This window comes from Monodon monoceros, unplaced genomic scaffold (genome assembly GCF_005190385.1).
Source record: "Monodon monoceros isolate NGI ecotype Baffin Bay Population unplaced genomic scaffold, NGI_Narwhal_1 Super_Scaffold_18, whole genome shotgun sequence".
NCBI classification, from domain to species: Eukaryota; Metazoa; Chordata; class Mammalia; order Artiodactyla; family Monodontidae; genus Monodon; species Monodon monoceros.
Genome location: NW_021703774.1, coordinates 95,866,438 through 95,884,854, shown reverse-complemented (window position 1 = coordinate 95,884,854; position 18,417 = coordinate 95,866,438). Strand labels below are relative to the sequence as shown.

General features: G+C 37.5%; 1 protein-coding gene across 2 annotated transcripts in view; it reads right to left on the bottom strand.

The window, feature by feature from the left end:
* The window catches only part of DPYD (dihydropyrimidine dehydrogenase), an 820,498-nt gene that overhangs the window by 182,254 nt on the left and 619,827 nt on the right, over positions 1–18,417 (bottom strand). The window lies entirely within an intron of this gene.

The window sequence follows — 18,417 nt, the reverse complement described above, 5'->3', positions numbered from 1 at the left end:
GAGATATCCAGAAATAAAGAATTTAATCTAAGTTTCCCAAGAATTAGCTCATAATTTTAATAGAATAAGAATTTCAGAGAAATACTGTGCTATAAAATCTGTATGATTTGTCCGAGTTCAGAAGGGTATTAATAAACGTCCCTAGGCAGCAACTTCCACTTGGCTTAGGATGTCAGGGAGAATACTAGCCAGGGAATGAAAAATAGTGCAGTTGTGCTCAGAATGCTCAGCTGCGAGGAGAAGAAATCTCCGCACCATGGGCAGAGTGCACAGGAAGCATCCAGACAGACTCTGGGACTGTGACCCAATACCTGATTAAATAACATTGCTGTGGCCTGAAATTCAGGGTCCTGGATCTTTGGCCTTCCCATGCAATTCAGTTCAATACTTCATTATACCATGTCAAGGGATCTCTGGTGGATTTGCAGTTTTCTTCATCTTTTATGTGAATATTTCAGATGAATGCTGTATCATCTAGTTCTGCCCCTCCCTTTAGCAGACTAGTGAGAAACAAGAGTTTTATTTAGGTCAGAGTAATTTAACTGACCCACAGCAGAAAGTTCCTGAAGAGCTCAGCATCTTAGATTGAATGCTGATTTAAAAAGAGAGATGGAGTTGGGAACACATTTTTTTTTTTTTCCTCTCTGAGCTGGGACGAGCCTTCAAGGCAGCCTGAAGTTGTAGGTTGCAAAGGATTATATTCCAGATCATTCTTTAATTTTGGTGAGGATAAGTAGGATTAAGACCTGATTTCACATCTGTTGGCTTTGAAGAAGTGCAGAGTTAGAAAACAACCTCACGAAACTCCATAGCCAGTCCAAAAGATCAGGTGCTAGATTCCTTTTTTTCAGCAGTGTGCTTTCTCCTAAGCCACTGAGGAGAAGCTTTATTGTCAATGAAAGAATATTGTACTTAACATCACATCAGAGTCCTTTAATTCTGATCTCATCATTTAGCATACATGGACAACCACTTCCCCTTTCTGTATCTTGGTGCTGTTATCTTGAAGTGTTCACTAGGATTCTTCAGAGGATTAAGTGAGAGAAGAGCATGGGAGCTCTGAGTGTCATATGGAGGCACATTCTTTGGCTTTTCTGTCAGCTTTGTTAGCTAAGCACAAGGTCCCTACTAGCTACTGGGGGAGCTCAATGTTTGTGCTCTGGACAAGGATCACACCAAGGAGAAATCTGACTCAGCAGTTGTCTTTTCTTTGGGAATTGTCACCATTAGTCCCTCAAGAAGAATATACTTGTCAACAGCTCTGGCTGCCTCCCCACTTGCTCCAAAGGCTAGATCTTTGAGCTAATAATAACTTTTCAGTGTGTTTGCTATTTTTTCTTATATTCTAGGCAATCTAGGAATATTATGCAACTATTACAAATGATAATCATGATAATTTTTAATCACATGGCAAAGTGCTTATGATGATATAACTTTAAGTGAAAAAGAATGCAAATAAAATTGTATAGTGTTTTTCTATGATGATAAAATATAAATTGCTTGTGTGTATACACATACATATATATAATGTATGCATGCACACACATATATTAATAGTGAATAGAGGACAGAATTACTGATTTTTATCTTCTTTATATATTTCTCTATTATCCAGATAAAAATTTTCAACAATGTCTGTTTTGATAATAATTTGGAGGTGTCAAATCCATTGGCTTTGAGATTATTACAGTTTGGAATGATTTGGTATGAGGACTATTTGTTATATTACTGGTAGCCTTGTCACTCACTGCTGAAGTCTCTTCCCTTTCCCAGCCTCAACTGGGACCAATGCATGGATGTAATTTCTGCCATCCAAGGGTACCTACCATAGTTAGCCATAAAAAGGAGGAGCATTTTATGTCTTTTCCCCCAGATGCTGTTCTATGACAACTTGCTTTTTACCATTAATGCTTGCCTGCTGTAAATGTGTACTTATTCATTGTATTAATCAGGTAGGTTGGGCTGCCATACCAAAATACCATAGACCGAGTGGCTTAAACAGTAGAAATTTATTTCTCAGAGTTCTGGAGTCTGGGAAGTTCAAGATCAAGGTGCCACCTGATTCAATTCCTTAGGAGGGGAGGGCTCCCCTCTTGGCTTTCAGTCAGCAGTCTTCTTGCTATGTCCTCACATGGAGGAGAGAGATCACTCTGGTGTCTATTCCTCTTCTTATAAGGGCACCACCCTTATGACTTTATTTAAGTTTATTCCTTCTTAACATGTCCTGTCTCCAAACACACTGGGAACTAGGGCTTCATAGTGAACATGAATTTGGGGGCGGGGGGGGGCATAATTCAACCCACTTAAACTGAGCTAAAGTATTCAACCGTACACAAGCACTCAAACTGAAGATGAACTGTAACTCCTCAAATTATACCACTGAGAAGAGAGTGACCTATATTTAAGCCCTGATAGTCTTTCAATTATGCTGTACTCTCCCAATAAACTTATTTTGAAAAGGAAACAATTTAACATGATATTTTGGATATGTCAGTATTTATCTGATAGAATTATAAGCAGGCAAATATTTTTTAAATTATTTAATCATTATCCTTGCATGGTGGGGAATGACCTCACAACTGAAAAGGCTGGATAGTAGAATAAAAATCAATTTAAAATTTAAGAGTTGGAAAGATCATGAATGTATCCGTACATGATAAAGGGGAAAAAAGACCAAAATTTAGGTGAATTGGCATTTGTAGCTTGATATAAAATTTTCACTGACAAAATTACATATGATTTCAAAACTGTTTTATGGTGAATATATTAGATATAAGTAAAAATGTCTTTAGGAAAACTGTATTGGGTAACTAAAAAGTAGCTTCATTGATGAGAAATCACTGTTATTGATGGTGTGTGTGAGAGTTTGAATAAGATTGTTCATGAAATGAACATGAGAAAGATTACTTCCAAATTAATATATTATTTTATACACAAAGTACTTTTATGTATATATAAGGAAATTATGATATTAAATATTATTATTAAGTATTTGAAAATTTTCTTCACATCTGTACAATTTACTTATTCAGATTGGCTGAAAGCTTTTTTTTCTCAATCATCTCACTCAACATAGAGGATTGCCTTATAGTCCTAGGCACCTTGTACTTGGACATAAACTGCCTTTACCCGACACTTAATCCACAAAAATTGTAGTGTGTGAACTACACAAAAAATAGTGTTTTAACACTAACTCTGTGGATATTATATTGAAACACTGGAGAGAGATGCTCATGTAATTGATAGTTTTCTTCATTCACTTAGCACAATTGCAATTATCTTCTAAATGTTCAAGAGTTATTCCCTTACTTCAAGGTTATTCCCATTGCCTTGAAGGCCTGGGGCTGTACATGTTTCCTTCACTTCATTCCAGCAGATTGCTTGGCATATATATTTCTTAAAGGAAGGAAAGAGGGTGGAAAAGTTAGCAAGAAGCAGCAGAATCACTAAGCACCTAATAATCCTCCACTAGGAGTCTGAATTCATAAAGAGTGGGAGAATGAGTTTCACTTTCCCCAAGGATCTATGCTATTGTGGTGTTGAAAGACAGAATGCTACTGCAGAAGAATGTCTACAGACTCTAAACCTCGATACTTCTCTCTCCCCAAATCTGCCTCCTTGCATTTCTGAACCAAGTACTGACACTCCTCGTATATGAGCTACTCCTTTGGGTTACATCACAGATCTCCAGAAGAATCTAATTAAAACATACATACATTATCTGTGGAAGTTAATTAGCTAAGCCATTTACGCCAAAGCTCACTCACATGGACAGCAATGATGTCTGTGAGGGGATAAAACATAGGACAGGTAAATTCTGCTGTGAGTTTGGGGCCAGAAAATATTTGGAATACAGGCAATCACTCCCTCAAGGTGGGGCTTGGGAGACAAAAGTTCGGCTCAAACACCAAAAGGCAATATGGACACTGGGAATTTGTCTGCTAAAAGAGGAAGTAAAAGTGAGAGAAACAAAAACTTTTGTCTAGTTAAGTTCTTCTAGAGTACAGCCCTGCCTATGCTGAACATTTTAAAGGAATTAGTTATATATGGTCTCTCACAAACTGTTTTATGTGTTTTGAGTAATTTTAGTCAGGAAGATTTCTGTTCTTCGCTTAATATCTGTCTCTTGTGTTGATTCCCTAAGCTGTTATTGAGTATCCACTACTACTGCTACATACCAGTGACTTTGCTAATAGAAGATTTTTTAAAAAATTGACCAATATAGCATTTCTGTGCTAAAAGATCTTTCAGACTACTAAGAGAGAGATGTAAACAAACAATAACCACACAAATGATTGACTTCTTTGACAGAAGCACACAGAGAGTATGTGGAAGCCATTGAAGGGAACATCTAATTTAGCTAGAGAGTTCCCAGAGAAGATTTGTTTGCACACTGAAGAAAAACTGGGATTTCCCCAGACAGGGGAAAAGCAAGAGATAAGCAAGAAGCATGGGGACCAGGGAGCATTTGAAGACCAGAGAGTGGTTCCCTGTGACTGGAGCACAGCTGAGTCTAGGGAGGTGGACAGGCAGAAAAAAACTAAGGCTAGAAACTTGCTTAGGAATGAGTTTGTGGGCGTAAGGAGTTTGAAGATTAAATAAAGTTGTCTGTAGTGTAAAGAAAGAATAGACAGAAGATGGGAGAGAAATCATGGAAGTAAAATCAGGTAGGAGTTTATTTCAATATTCCCAGTCAGCGATAGTCTTGGGGGTTAGAAGAAAAAGAGCAGCTCAGAAAAACATTAAGTAAGTAGGTTTCTTAGGCTTTAGAGATCAATCAGATATGGTAATCTTATCATAGCCTCCTGTTATCATTTTGGAAGAGGCAATGTGCATTGCAGGTAAAATTGTAATACAAATCAGAGGCTGTCTTTTTAAATTCAATATTTTTCAAGAAATCTGCATATTCTCCACACTCTGATGATACTATATTTTGAAAGCCCTGCAAAAGCATCAATTTCATTAATGCCGATTAAAAGAATGTAGAGAACAAATTACTAAAGCATAAATATACAGACCATTTTTCAATTTATTGCCCACTCACCAATGCCTTCTACTTCACCACATTCCAGAATAATTGTCTGTATTCCCCATTCTCCCACTTGGTGAACGACTGAATCACGGTGTTCAAATCGAAGGACTTCCACACTTCGAATAATAATAATTGATCTCAAGCATGGTCTCTTAGGATTTAACATTCATTGTATTCTTCTCTCTGAAGTGTTTTTATATCAGTAACTGTAGCTTCATTGGCCCTTACAGTGTTTGTTTTAAGAGTAAACCAGTACCCTGAGATAACTGTGAGCCTCTTTTTGAAAGATGATTTGCTTCCTGCAATTTGAATTTAGGGCAACAGATTTTGTCAAAGGCAAACAAGCACATTTTTCTCTTTTAAAAACCCAAGTTTTGAACATCTGTGAGAGGTCTCAATTGAGTTTGACACTCCGCCACGTCCTAGAAAAACCCCAACTCACAGTCATGTTTATTTCTTCTCTACTTTTTCTCCAACTTCCACTACATTTTAAAATTATTTCCTGACTAAATTAATAAAAACAAATTGAAAGATGGCAGAGAGCACAGGCATAGAAGCTTATTTTTTTTTGAGAGGGCTACATTTAGCTAGAAGCATATTCTGTTGCTTCTAGTTTGAATCTTTATTTACACAACAATTAATCAGCTATAGTATGTCTTTTATCTGAGTAAATGATGAACAACCCTTTCTAAATATGTTAAGGAGTTCATTTCCATCTGAATTCTCCTGGCAAATACTAAAATAGATAACCTTAATAAGGCACTAATGAGATCATTATAAGTAGTTTTGTCTGTATTTAAAGCACAGATTTAAGATCTTCATTAATGATTAACTACTGGAAAACTTTGTCCAATCCCATGAGTTATTTTAAAATCTTCATACACTATAATTACATATACTCAATCATAAAACTTTCCTTGGTGCTGAACACAACTGAACTTTGAATAAGAACAAGTATGTTACAAATCTTGGCTGTTTAAAAGGTTAATCTTTAGGTAGATTAATGACATAGTGATCTTTACTCATTTCAAGCATTTTTTGACTGTGGAAAAGATGCTTTACTTACAAGCTATCGCTCTGACTAGACTTATAGGGATAATTTCTCTAGAATATTTAACAACAAACACCTTGAACTTTCTGATTATAAGGTGTCTCTGAGATCAGATAAATTGCATGTGGTCTATCACTGGTCTTTATTTTCGGTTGTAGTAAAATAAAGTGCACTTTTTCTCATCAGTTTTGAAGGAGTGACAATTAGTTTTTAAATTATATTTGAGCTAAAATCAATGTGCAAGACTTTAACCCTAAAGTTACCTGACAAAATAAGGGCATTTTACATGTGGCACCACAAAATTAAAAAAACAGAAATACTTGATATTCCCGTTCATTAAATATAAAATAGCTATTTCAAAAAATAACTCGTAGGTGACTATGTTTTAAATTCATAATGTACAATTTCAGAATTAAAGTCAGTTTCAAGGCAAATTAGCTAGCAGTTTCCAGCAAAGAGGTGAATTTAAGAAATGTAATTTTCTAACATAATCAAGCCTTTCAAAACATGGTTTGCCATGGGCCCAACAGGGCTAAGGGTAAAACTCAATATTTTCCGATCCCTGAAATCTTTGCAAAAAAAGGAATGCAGAAAATCAACACGGAAGTTTAAAAACTATACTAACATACTAATGGGGCAACACTGATATTCATCTATAAAGTATTCCCTCTCACAAGATATCATTTTTTATACAGTACAATTACCTCCATAGTGACTGCAAAATGGCAGTTAAAGCTTTAAAGTGTAAATCTTTACTTTGAGTATTTACCAGGCAGGGCTTTAAACAGTGTTGGATAGGACTAAGGAAGGTGGTAAGCTATTTATAAATGGGAAGGTCTTTTGCATTTGTCTAGGAATATATATTGTTAATGTGTGATTAAATTACCATACCAGTTTTCCTGGAGGATTTCTGTGTTTATTGCTTTTTTTGGTGAAACATTTATCCAGCTCTCTCAGTCTCGTCCTCTTTCTTGTATGAATTCACATATATTAAAATGCAGGTGTGGGCTTCCCTGGTGGCGCAGTGGTTGAGAGTCCGCCTGCCGATGCAGGGGACACGGGTTCGTGCCCCGTTCCGAGAAGATCCCACATGCCCGTGAGCCATGGCCACTGAGCCTGCACGTCCGGAGCCTGTGCTCCGCAACGGGAGAGGCTACAACAGTGAGAGGCCTGCGTACCGCAATAAATAAATAAATAAATAAAAATGCAGGTGTCTTACTTGTCTGATATATGTCATTTGCATTATTTGAAATCCTGCAGCCCCCCAGTTTCTTGGAGTCCGTATAGTTCAGGAACAAAATTATTTAATAATAAGATTCTAAGGATAAGACGATGTCTAATGAAACATACATATAACAACAACTTCACAAGCAATCTTTTCAATTTTCCTGTTGAATTTTAGGAGTAAAGGTAGAGAAAATGTCTATTTTGAAGGAAGCACAGACTAAATTATTGTCATCATAGCCTGTGAATTATTATTGGATGCCCATTTTGCTCACAGGAGACTTTATACACCATAAAGTTAAGGCAATCTTTATTTTAGAAGCTTATACTTTAAAGAATAAAATGAAGTAAAATAAACTTTACTTTAAAATAAGTAAAATAAACATTAGCTCAGATACATACATCTAAGTGCAAGTAACTATATGAACAAAGTACATATACTCATTAACAATGATCATCATAATAATAACTAAATGTCCAATGAGCATTTACTAAGTATTGCTATGCTAGAAGCCCCATGGGGACAAGGAGTGATCAGTGTTAGTGACCACTGTATCCAGTATGTGGGACTAGCATCAATTACATGCTAGGCAAGTCCTTCTCTCCTGAAGTTCACAGTCTAAGGAAGACAGGCAAAAAATTAGAAGTAGAATACCATAGAACCATGATAGAGAGATGCACGGTATGCATGGACTCAGGGGGAGGGGCTTCTAAAGTGTTTGGGGGCGTATAAGGAAAAGAGTGGACTTTGTCTTGAAGAATACATGAAAGAGTGGCTCTTACGGTAGGAATGCCTCTATGTCTAAGGGAGTGGTATGTCTGTAGATGCATCAGCAAGAGAGAGCTTGGCATGAGGTAGATGTGTGGGTAGCTCAGCATGGCTGATCATGGCCCAGGGTAGCTGTCAGGAATGACAACAGATGAGGTTGACTTGACTGGGACAAAATCATGCAGGGCCCTGGGATGCCACTGTAAGGCGACTTTTATGCTGGAATTCTATCCATTTTATAAATCCTGGTTAAAAATGATAGCTCTCCCACAAACCTTCTCTGATCCTTCCAGAGAGAAGTGAGCTCTCTCTCCATGGAGCTCCTACAGAACTCTCTTTGAGTTGATCTTTTCGCATTCACCACATTTTCTCTTGCAATAGGTGGTGGACTGAAAAGAATAGGGAAGTAGGATTCAGAAGGCAAGAGATCTACTCTCAATTGTGCCTTTGGACAAATGTGTTACCTTATTAATTCTGGGTAACAGTACTTATAAGCATTTACCACATAGGGTTATCGTGAGTATGTGAAAGTGCTCTAGAAATTCTGAAATGTTACTTGAGTTATCTGAGTATATATCATGTATTTCCTATGAGAATGTACACACCTTTAAAAGGGACAAGAATTAGACTCTAGGAGGGGTGGACAGTAGTTTGCCAATTATTTATAAGCCTAAAACCTTGAAGATTAATCTCAATCTTTACTTCTTCCAGGAAATCTTTGCTTTGTCCCTCTCCCTGATGTGTTACTTCCCCTCTTCTTCTTCTTCTTTTTTTTTTTTTTTTTTGCGGTACGCGGGCCTCTCACTGCTGTGGCCTCTCCCGTTGCAGAGCACAGGCTCCGGACCGCAGGCTCAGCGGCCATGGCTCACGGGCCCAGCCGCTCCGCGGCATGTGGGATCCTCCCAGAACGGGGCACAAACCCACGTCCCCTGCATCGGCAGGCGGACTCTCAACCACTGCGCCACCAGGGAAGCCCCTTCCCCTCTTCTTGATTCACACACATGTGCACAGCTATTGCATAGCTTGCCATATTATGCCTTCTAACCTTCCTCCTCTCAGCCTCCTTTGCTGGATCCTCCTACTCTTCCTGATCACAGAACGTGGAAACAGTCTTTGTCTGTATGCATTTCTAGTGTATCTCATCAGGTCCCATGATTTTTAAATACCATACACTGTTTACAGTCCGAATGCTCTATTTATGTCTTAAGCTCTTCCTTTACCCTGAGCTTCATAATCAAATATCCAATCAATGGCTATACGTTTTCACTTGCATTTTTAATAGACATTGTAAATCCAACACATCCAAAATGAACTACTGATCTTCTTCCCCACTCCCCTGCCATAAAGCTGTTCTTCTCCAGGGTTCTCCATCACTTTAAGTGGCACCATTATTCATTCAGATCCTTGACCCAGACTACTTGGAATCGTCTATAATTTCTCTTCCTCTCATTTCCAAAACCCAATCCCTCAGCCTGACTTACTTATAAAATATACCCTGAATGCAACATTCCCACCCTCCATTGCTTCCATTACTACCTCACTAGTCTAAATCACCATCATCTTTGGCCTGGATTCCTGCATTAGCCGTCAAAATGATCTCCCTGCCTCCATTCTGTCTGCCACAGAATAGCTACTGTGACATTTGATTTAAAAATGGAAATCAGGTCATATACCTATCCTAAAAATTAGAATAAAATCCAAAATCCATAGAGGGCCTACATGATCTCTGTTTCCCCCTCTCATCGTATTGTCAAACACTCTCCTTGTTCACGCTACTTCACATCACATATCCTCACTGCTGTTCCCAAGCATTCCGCCATCTCAGGGCCTGTGTGCTGTGCTTGCCTCTGCAGGTGAAAACATGGCTTTTGGGACCACATTTAATTCAAGTCTTTTCTGACCACCATACTTTCTAAAATTGTGATTATAGACTTCCCTTGCCCCTTCTCTGATCTTTTCTTTACAGAACTTATCACTATATTGCATTTGGGTATCTCTTTACCTATTTATTTATTCCCTCTCTCCTCTATTAGAATGTTAACCTTCATGATAGCAAAAAAGCTTATCTACCTTGTGCAGTCCTATATTCCTGAGCAACTGAAAATAGCAAGACTGAATACTTATTGAATAAATATTCAATTAATAAATGTTTAATAAAACAGGCATTATAAATATGTTTGAATAACTGATTTCAAGTAATGGACCAGTTTAGCATTTGGATGCCATCTGATCAAGATCATGCTCAATTGTCTCTTAATCCACCAATCTTTTCTTCATAATTTAACTGAACATTCCTGGGCTATAGCTTACCTTCTAGGTTTCCTCTGTAAGGCACTTTCTTCAACATGTTTTCTTTTGGTGGTGTTGATCTATGTATTTAGTTTGCTATTGCTCAGTTCAATTTATGTAACTAACTCTGACTAATGTGCCATGTAAGTGTTTACTGTCATTCATCTCATGACTCAGCCTGTTCCAGGAAATGCAAAGATCAAAAAAAAATTAATTTCTCTTTGATTGTGGCTTAATATTTTTCATCTTCAGAGATGTATTCCCCTCTGACTTGAACAACGTCTAATGTCAATGAAAGTCTGCCTACTCAGGGACTTCAAAGCCAAAAGTAGTGTGCCAGTCTATAACAGAGCAGTGTCCTTTGAGGTTCCAATTTTTAAAAGTTAACATTTACTACTTGACTGCGCCGTTACCACATTACAATTCAGGGCAGGACAACCAAAAACTCCAGAAGGTGAGTGGATAGGGAAAGAGATACACAATTGTTGTTGATAATATAACAACACATGACTAAGCTGCACTAGTTAAATGTTCCTCAATGTTCTTAACTCAATGTCTAGATTTAGAAAGTCACAGATCAGAACTCCAATTATGCTGAATTACCTGGGTATTACTAACCCCCAAGCCGACTTCCTGCCGTTGCTCTCCTCTAAAACTGTGTAGAGGAAAATGACAACCAAATCCGGCTAATTTCATGTGCATAATTGGAAAGAAAGCATCATTTAAGGAAAAAAAAATAGTTTCCTGTCATTTGGCAATGACGCAAAAAGCTAGAGAAATCTAAAATTCTGAATTCTGTGCGGAGAATATTTTCCTCGCACAAGGAAATTTACTAGTTCCATATCAGTTTTAATTATGCGTGTATGTGTACACACGCACAGATAAAACAACACACATACACATACATACACATTACACTGTTAATAAGACAATGGTATTTCACAGAAATTTTTCCATAGCTCTTTGGAGACACTGAATGTGAGCTTATGAATGGCAAGAATTTACTTTTAAAATATAATGTGAGGCCAGAAACTATCAAACTCTTAGAGGAAAACATAGGCAGAACACTCTATGACATAAATCACAGCAAGATCCTTTTTGACCCACCTCCTAGAGAAATGGAAATAAAAACAAAAATAAACAAATGGGACCTAATGAAACTTCAAAGCTTTTGCACAGCAAAGGAAACCATAAACAAGACCAAAAGACAACCCTCAGAATGGGAGAAAATATTTGCAAAGGAAGTAACTGACAAAGGATTAATCTCCAAAATTTACAAGCAGCTCATGCAGCTCAATAACAAAAAAACAAACAACCCAATCCAAAAATGGGCAGAAGACCTAAATAGACATTTCTCCAAAGAAGACATACAGATTGCCAACAAACACATGAAAGAATGCTCAACATCATTAATCATTAGAGAAATGCAATTCAAAACTACAATGAGATATCATCTCTCACACCAGTCAGAATGGCCATAATCAAAAAATCTAGAAACAATAAATGCTGGAGAGAATGTGGAGAAAAGGGAACACTCTTGCACTGCTGGTGGGAATGTGAATTGGTACAGCCACTATGAAGAAGAGTATGGAGGTTCCTTAAAAAACTACAAATAGAACTACCATATGACCCAGCAATCCCACTACTGGGCATATACCCTGAGAAAACTATAATTCAAAAAGAGTCATGTACCAAAATGTTCATTGCAGCTCTATTTACAATAGCCAGGAGATGGAAACAACCTAAGTGTCCATCATCAGATGAATGGATAAAGAAGACATGGCACATATATACAATGGACTATTACTCAGCCATAAAAAGAAACGTAATTGGGCTTCCCTGGTGGCGCAGTGGTTGAGAGTCCACTTGCTGATGCAGGGGACGCGGGTTTGTGCCCCGGTCTGGGAGGATCCCACGTGCCGCGGAGTGGCTGGGCCCGTGGGCCGTGGCCGCTGGGCCTGCACGTCCGGAGCCTATGCTCCGCAGCGGGAGAGGCCGCAGCGGTGAGAGGCCTGCGTACCGCAAAAAAAAAAATAAATAAAAAGAAACGAAATTGAGTTATTAGTGAGGTGGATGGACCTAGAGTCTTTCATACAGAGTGAATAAGTCAGAAAGAGAAATACCATATGCTAACACATATATATGGAATCGAAGAAAAAAAAATGTCATGAAGAACCTAGGGGTAAGACGGGAATAAAGACACAGGCCTACTAGAGAATGGACTTGAGGATATGGGGAGGGGGAAGGGTAAGCTGTGACAAAGTGAGAGAGTGGCATGGACATATATACACTACAAAACGTAAAACAGATAGCTAGTGGGAAGCAGCCACATAGCACAGGGAGATCAGCTCGGTGCTTTGTGACCACCTGGATGGGTGGGATAGGGAGGGTGGGAGGGAGGGAGGGAGACACAAGAGGGAGGAGATATGGGAACATATGTATATGTATAATTGATTCACTTTGTTATAAAGCAGAAACTAACACACCATTGTAAAGTAATTATACTCCAATAAAGGTGTAAAAAATAAAATAAAATAAAATATAATGTGACACACTGAATCTCTAAGTATCATGGTTCTTACATTGAAATTTTTCAAGAATTGTTTTTTAATTATCTAAAAATGTAACGTATTTTGATGAAACATTGCAGATTCACCACACCTATACACTCCTTCCTGAAAACCCCACCTTAATGACAGAAAGTAAATATTAAAAGACAAAAAGCATAGATGCATGGAGGCAAAGAGAGTAAGGAAGATATCTTCTATAGATGAAAAATTTTGGAACTTGGAAAGTGAATTGAGAAGTGGTAACTGACGTAGTAGAAACCTACGAACATGCATGGTGTGGAACTCCCAGAAAGGCTCAGGACTGTGGAATGCAGCAATGCAGTGGAATGAAGGGCCCACAAGGGACTAAAAATGGGAACATCATGTGAATGTAGAATCAGCAGGATCCCAGGTCCCCTCTCCCACTCTTTGCAGTCAGATTTCTAGTAGTCCGCTAAAGACCAGAGATTTATTTCTATTGAGAAAGTATACTAGAGATACACCAGATATCAAAACTAGTGGAAGGCTGTGATTGAGATGATAATGAAAAGTAGGGAAATGAAATGAAAGTCTGCATATTGAACACTGAGACTACCATTCACCCTCCTTTCCTTTTACATCAGAGGACATGTGCTTCCATGATAGTAGACTTGAGGATTCTTTTCCTAAGAAACTATTTGTTCCTAGAGAAAAGACCCCATATTTATGAGCACCAATAAAAAGGACAGCTTACAGTTCAATCATTCTACATTTAAACTCTATAACTGCTCAACTTCACTCACAAACTCAAAGCTTCCAGTCAGCTTTTCAGTGTCTCACACTCAAAACTGAATCAAGAAAAAGAGCCCTGGATCTGCAGGCATTTCAGAAAGTCTCTTACATGAACTAGAGAAACCAAAACAAATCATCAAAATAAATAAAAGAATGAATAATGAGGAGGAAATAGTAAGCATAGAAGAATTGAAGGAAAACTGAAAGAAAAAAAACCAAACACTTAATATCCTTAGAAAGAGTAAGATAAGGCATTGCATTCAAAAGATGAGCATGCAATAAAAAAGAAACTATTGGAAAACAAGAAAGAATTTTAAGAAAATTAAAATACAACTACCAATAAAATAATAGGTTAGGGGATTTAAAATGATATAAAATTATATCCCAAAAGATAGAATAATAAATCTCCCAAAAGAGAGAACAGTAAGATTCAAGTAGGAAAAAAAAGATTTTTGAAAACTAGCAAGAATGATTTAGAAAGACTGGAGAAAAATGAAGACAAATTATAACAAAATAATATCAGAAAATTTCTTAGATCTAAAGGTATAAATTTTCAGATAGAAAAGACCTGAGAGCTCAACAATAAATTGAAAGGAAAATCCTCACTGCAAAAATCAGATCACAAGGGGTAAAGAGATCTGAAAGGGGGGATATATATATATATATATATATATATATATATGTATGTATATATATGTATATATAATATAATATATAATATATATAATCTTAAAAGAGCAGATATTAATTGCAATCAGATTTCTCAATAACTGATAGAATAAATTGGAATAATGGCTTAAAATGTTTAGTTAAAAATGACTTTAATGTGGGAATTTATGCTCAATCAAATTATTAACTATGAAAATAGAACAAAGATATTTTAAAATATGCATGAGCTGAAAATTTATGAGTATGCTTAGACTATCTCAGGAAGTTCTCAAGCTAAGTTCCAGAAAAATATGCTAAGTAATTACACTAAGAACGAGGAACATGGAGGAAACAGAAATAGAGAATCCAACACAAGTACTAAGTTAAGGGACATTCCTAAATGATATCAAATAGGCATACAGGCATAGGTTTTGTTTTGAAAATGTATATCAAGTTACAATTCTACCAATCGAGTGTCAAAATCTCTACTTCACCACCATTTTTTGAATTAAATATTCCCTTTAAAATATTTTACCAATTTGATACTTAAAAATACCTCACTGCTGCTTTACTCTGCACGTCTCTGTAAACTGAGTTTTAAAAGGTTTTTTTTCCTTGTGTTATTATTTATTTTCCTTTTTTGCTCAAAGAACTTTAAAACTCCACCTCTAGTTTACGACAGACCAGAAAAGAGCTGCTTTTTTGACTTACACCTGGATATTATGCTATAAACTGAGGGATGTCATTAGAAAGCCAACTCACTGGTGATAGCATGTTGGCTGTTAAGCCTTTTGTTGAGGATAGAACTATTATATTATATGGTATTCACTTAATGAGAAGGCATGCACCTTGGTTCTGAAGCAACTGAGTTATTAACTTATGAACACTTTTTACATTCATATTTTAGTTTTGTTCATGTTTTTTAAAAGTATATAGATGTTTAAAATTACATGCAGACACATTCAATGTCTTCACTGTGATATTTTTTCATTTCTTTCACCTTTAGAAAGCTTTTCTTTTCCATTTCAAATACGGTAACTATCCACCTATCATTTTTCTTTTTTCAATAGTTTAATCTAGTACAGTTCTTCTTTTAGGTTTTAATATAAAACTTGTTTTGATGTATAGTATGAAGAAAGGATACACTTAGATTATTTTTCCCAAGGAGCTAATTTACCCATTCATTATAAGTTTAATAAAAGATCTTTTCCCAATTGACTTAAGAGTCTTCTTTTATAATATGTTATGTTCTTTGGAATACAGAGTTTCAGGGCTTTCTGTTCTGTTCCTTGGTTTTTCATTGATTGTTATGCCAGCAAACACTTTTGAAGCATGTCAAAAACCTCAGTGTTCACTCGTCGCCCCCATAATTCCAGTTTGACTTTGAATGCAGCCACTTTATCCCCCGAGTTGAACACAGTTGTCATTCTTCTTTGAAGTGACAGATTGAGTTTGTTGAGCAGGTTGAATATGTCACACAAGTAAGCAAGTTTTGTGACCCATTGTGTGTCACTGAACTGTGCTGCCAGTGGTGAGTGTTTTTCTAAAAGAAATCTCTGGAGCGGCTCTCGTAGCTCAAAAATTCTGGCCAGTGATCTGCTTTTAGAAAGCCATCTCACTTCTGTGTATGAGAGAAGATGTGTGTGCTCTGCGTCCATCTCCTCACAGAGCTGCACGAACAGACGTGAGTTAAGGGCATGTACTTTAATGTGGTTGATAATTTTAATTACCTCCTGCAAAACGTTGTTAAGTTCAGGTGATATTTTTTGGCTAGCCAGCATTTCTCTATGGATGACACAGCGCGTAGATTCACATTCAGAAGTGACCTCTTTGACCCGAGTAGTGAAACCAGAAAGCCGTTCAGTCGTGGCAGTCACTCTGTCCGTGCATATACTGACACAAAATGACCAATTCAGTTTTCCTGATATGTAATCATTCAAAGACTTGAATATTTCTGCAGCTGTGGTGTTGGTTGGCAACAAAAGTGCACATAACATATCCTCAATGCACAATCTCCTGAAAAGTATATTGCACAAAAACAAGCATTGTTGCCTTGTTGTCAACATCGGTAGACTTCCTCTCTAACAGTTGTGCCTCAATATCCTCTGCTATTTCATCAGTTCATCTAGTTATGGTGCTAGCTGAAAGAGGAACACATGTCACCTTTTGAACTGCAGCCTCTCCTGAAAGTTCACGACAAACGTCCTTAGCAGCAAGCAGGATCCACTCTTCACCAACAGTAAAGGGCTTCTTAGCTTTAGCAATGCGGTTAGCCACTAATAATGATGCTCTCAGCGCAGACACATTTGACAAAGTGGTGGCCTTCAATAATTGCTTCTGTTCTTTGTGTCCACATTTTTTCCCTTTGAAAAACTCCAAAGGCATGTGTTTTAATGCAGGGTGCTTGGTCTCCATGTAGCGAAGTAGTTTTGAATGTTTCATGGCTTCATTGGATAGCTGGTCGCCACATATTATGCAAAAGCGAGCTTGGAGAATGTGAATCACCTTTTCAATGAACCCATAATTTAAGTAGGACTCTTGGTATTTTCTTTTAAACGCAGCTTTCTTTTTGTGGCAGTCTTAGAGTCTTCTGTTGTCTCATCATTGGGTCTTTCCCCCTTTTCAAAGAAGCTCTCCAGCGACGTTAGTTTTTTACTCATTTTGGCTGGGGTTAGCCTGTGGGCTTACCAAAACTGTGACTGAGACAAGTGCAAAGTGCAGGAAAGAGGCGCGGATGGAAGTGGTAAATAAAACAATGGGCGGGCCATGTGTGGACTAAAATAAGTGTAGGATTCTGACTTAAAGCCTGCCACCAGGTGCAGCTGTACAATTGAAGTACATCGACTCACTATAAAGTTTGCCACCAGATGCAGCTTAATTGTCACTTGCCACTCACTGATAGGGTTTTGATGAGTCTGCAAGCAATTGATTTATTATGGTTTCTGTGCAGTCAAACCTCTCTGCTAATGATAATATTTGCAGCCACTCCCCAGCGCTAGCATCATTGCCTCAGCTCCACCTCAGGTCATCAGGCATTAGATTCTCATAAGTAGCACGCAACCTAGATCCCTCATATGTACAGTTCACAGTAGGGTTTGCATATCTTTGAGAATCTAATGCCGCCACTGATCTAACAGGAGGGGGCGCTCAGCGGGTAATGCAAGCGATGGGGAGCGGCTGTAAATACAGATGAAGTTTCACTTGCTCACCTGCCGCTCACCTCCTGCTGTGCGGCCTGGTTCCTCACAGGCCACGGACCAGTACCAGGGTTGGGGACCCCTATTTTACTACAAGGGTGTACTATGTTTTGTCATTTATTCAAGTCTGCTTCTCCATGCTCTGCAGTTATGTTGTTTCTCACATTTAGCCCCCGTATATTCTTTGTTAAGGATGAATATTTTATGGTTTGTTTTTTTTTTTCTAGTGTGAATGTTAGTGCATAAGAGAGCAACTCATGTTTGTATGTCTGCTGTATGGTGCAGGCCCTACTACCCCAAGAGCATAGGCTTGGGAACCAGTCAGACTTGGCCTCAAATAAAAATGAACCTGAGTCTCTGGCACAAGTTTCCTCATTTATGAAATAATTCTTTGTAAAGGCTGCTTAGCTCAGTTCTTGGCACTAAGGGGCCCTTTAATAAAAGGTAGCTGCTATATAATATCTTAATGCTACCATTGTCTTTATACTGTCCTATACTCATTACTTCTAAGATTTAATATTTCATTTTGCATTTCCTAGGTATATGAGCAGAGCATCTCCAGGTAAGTAACTATATTTTCTAAAAATTCATATCCCTTTTTTTCATGTAACATATGTTACACATAACTTCCAGAACAACATTAAGTAACAATCTGATGATATTATATAAATAACATTCATAACATTAAGCCACCCTTGCATTCCTGGAGTATTATTCTTTGGTCAAGATGGATATTTTAATATAGTATTGAATTTAACTTCTTAGTAATTAATGTACATTTAGATTCATAACTGAAACTGATCCCAAATTTTTATTTAGTGCTTTTTAAAAACTCAACTTTCTAGTGTGCTGAGTTTCATAATTACTTCCATTACAGAAATATTCTG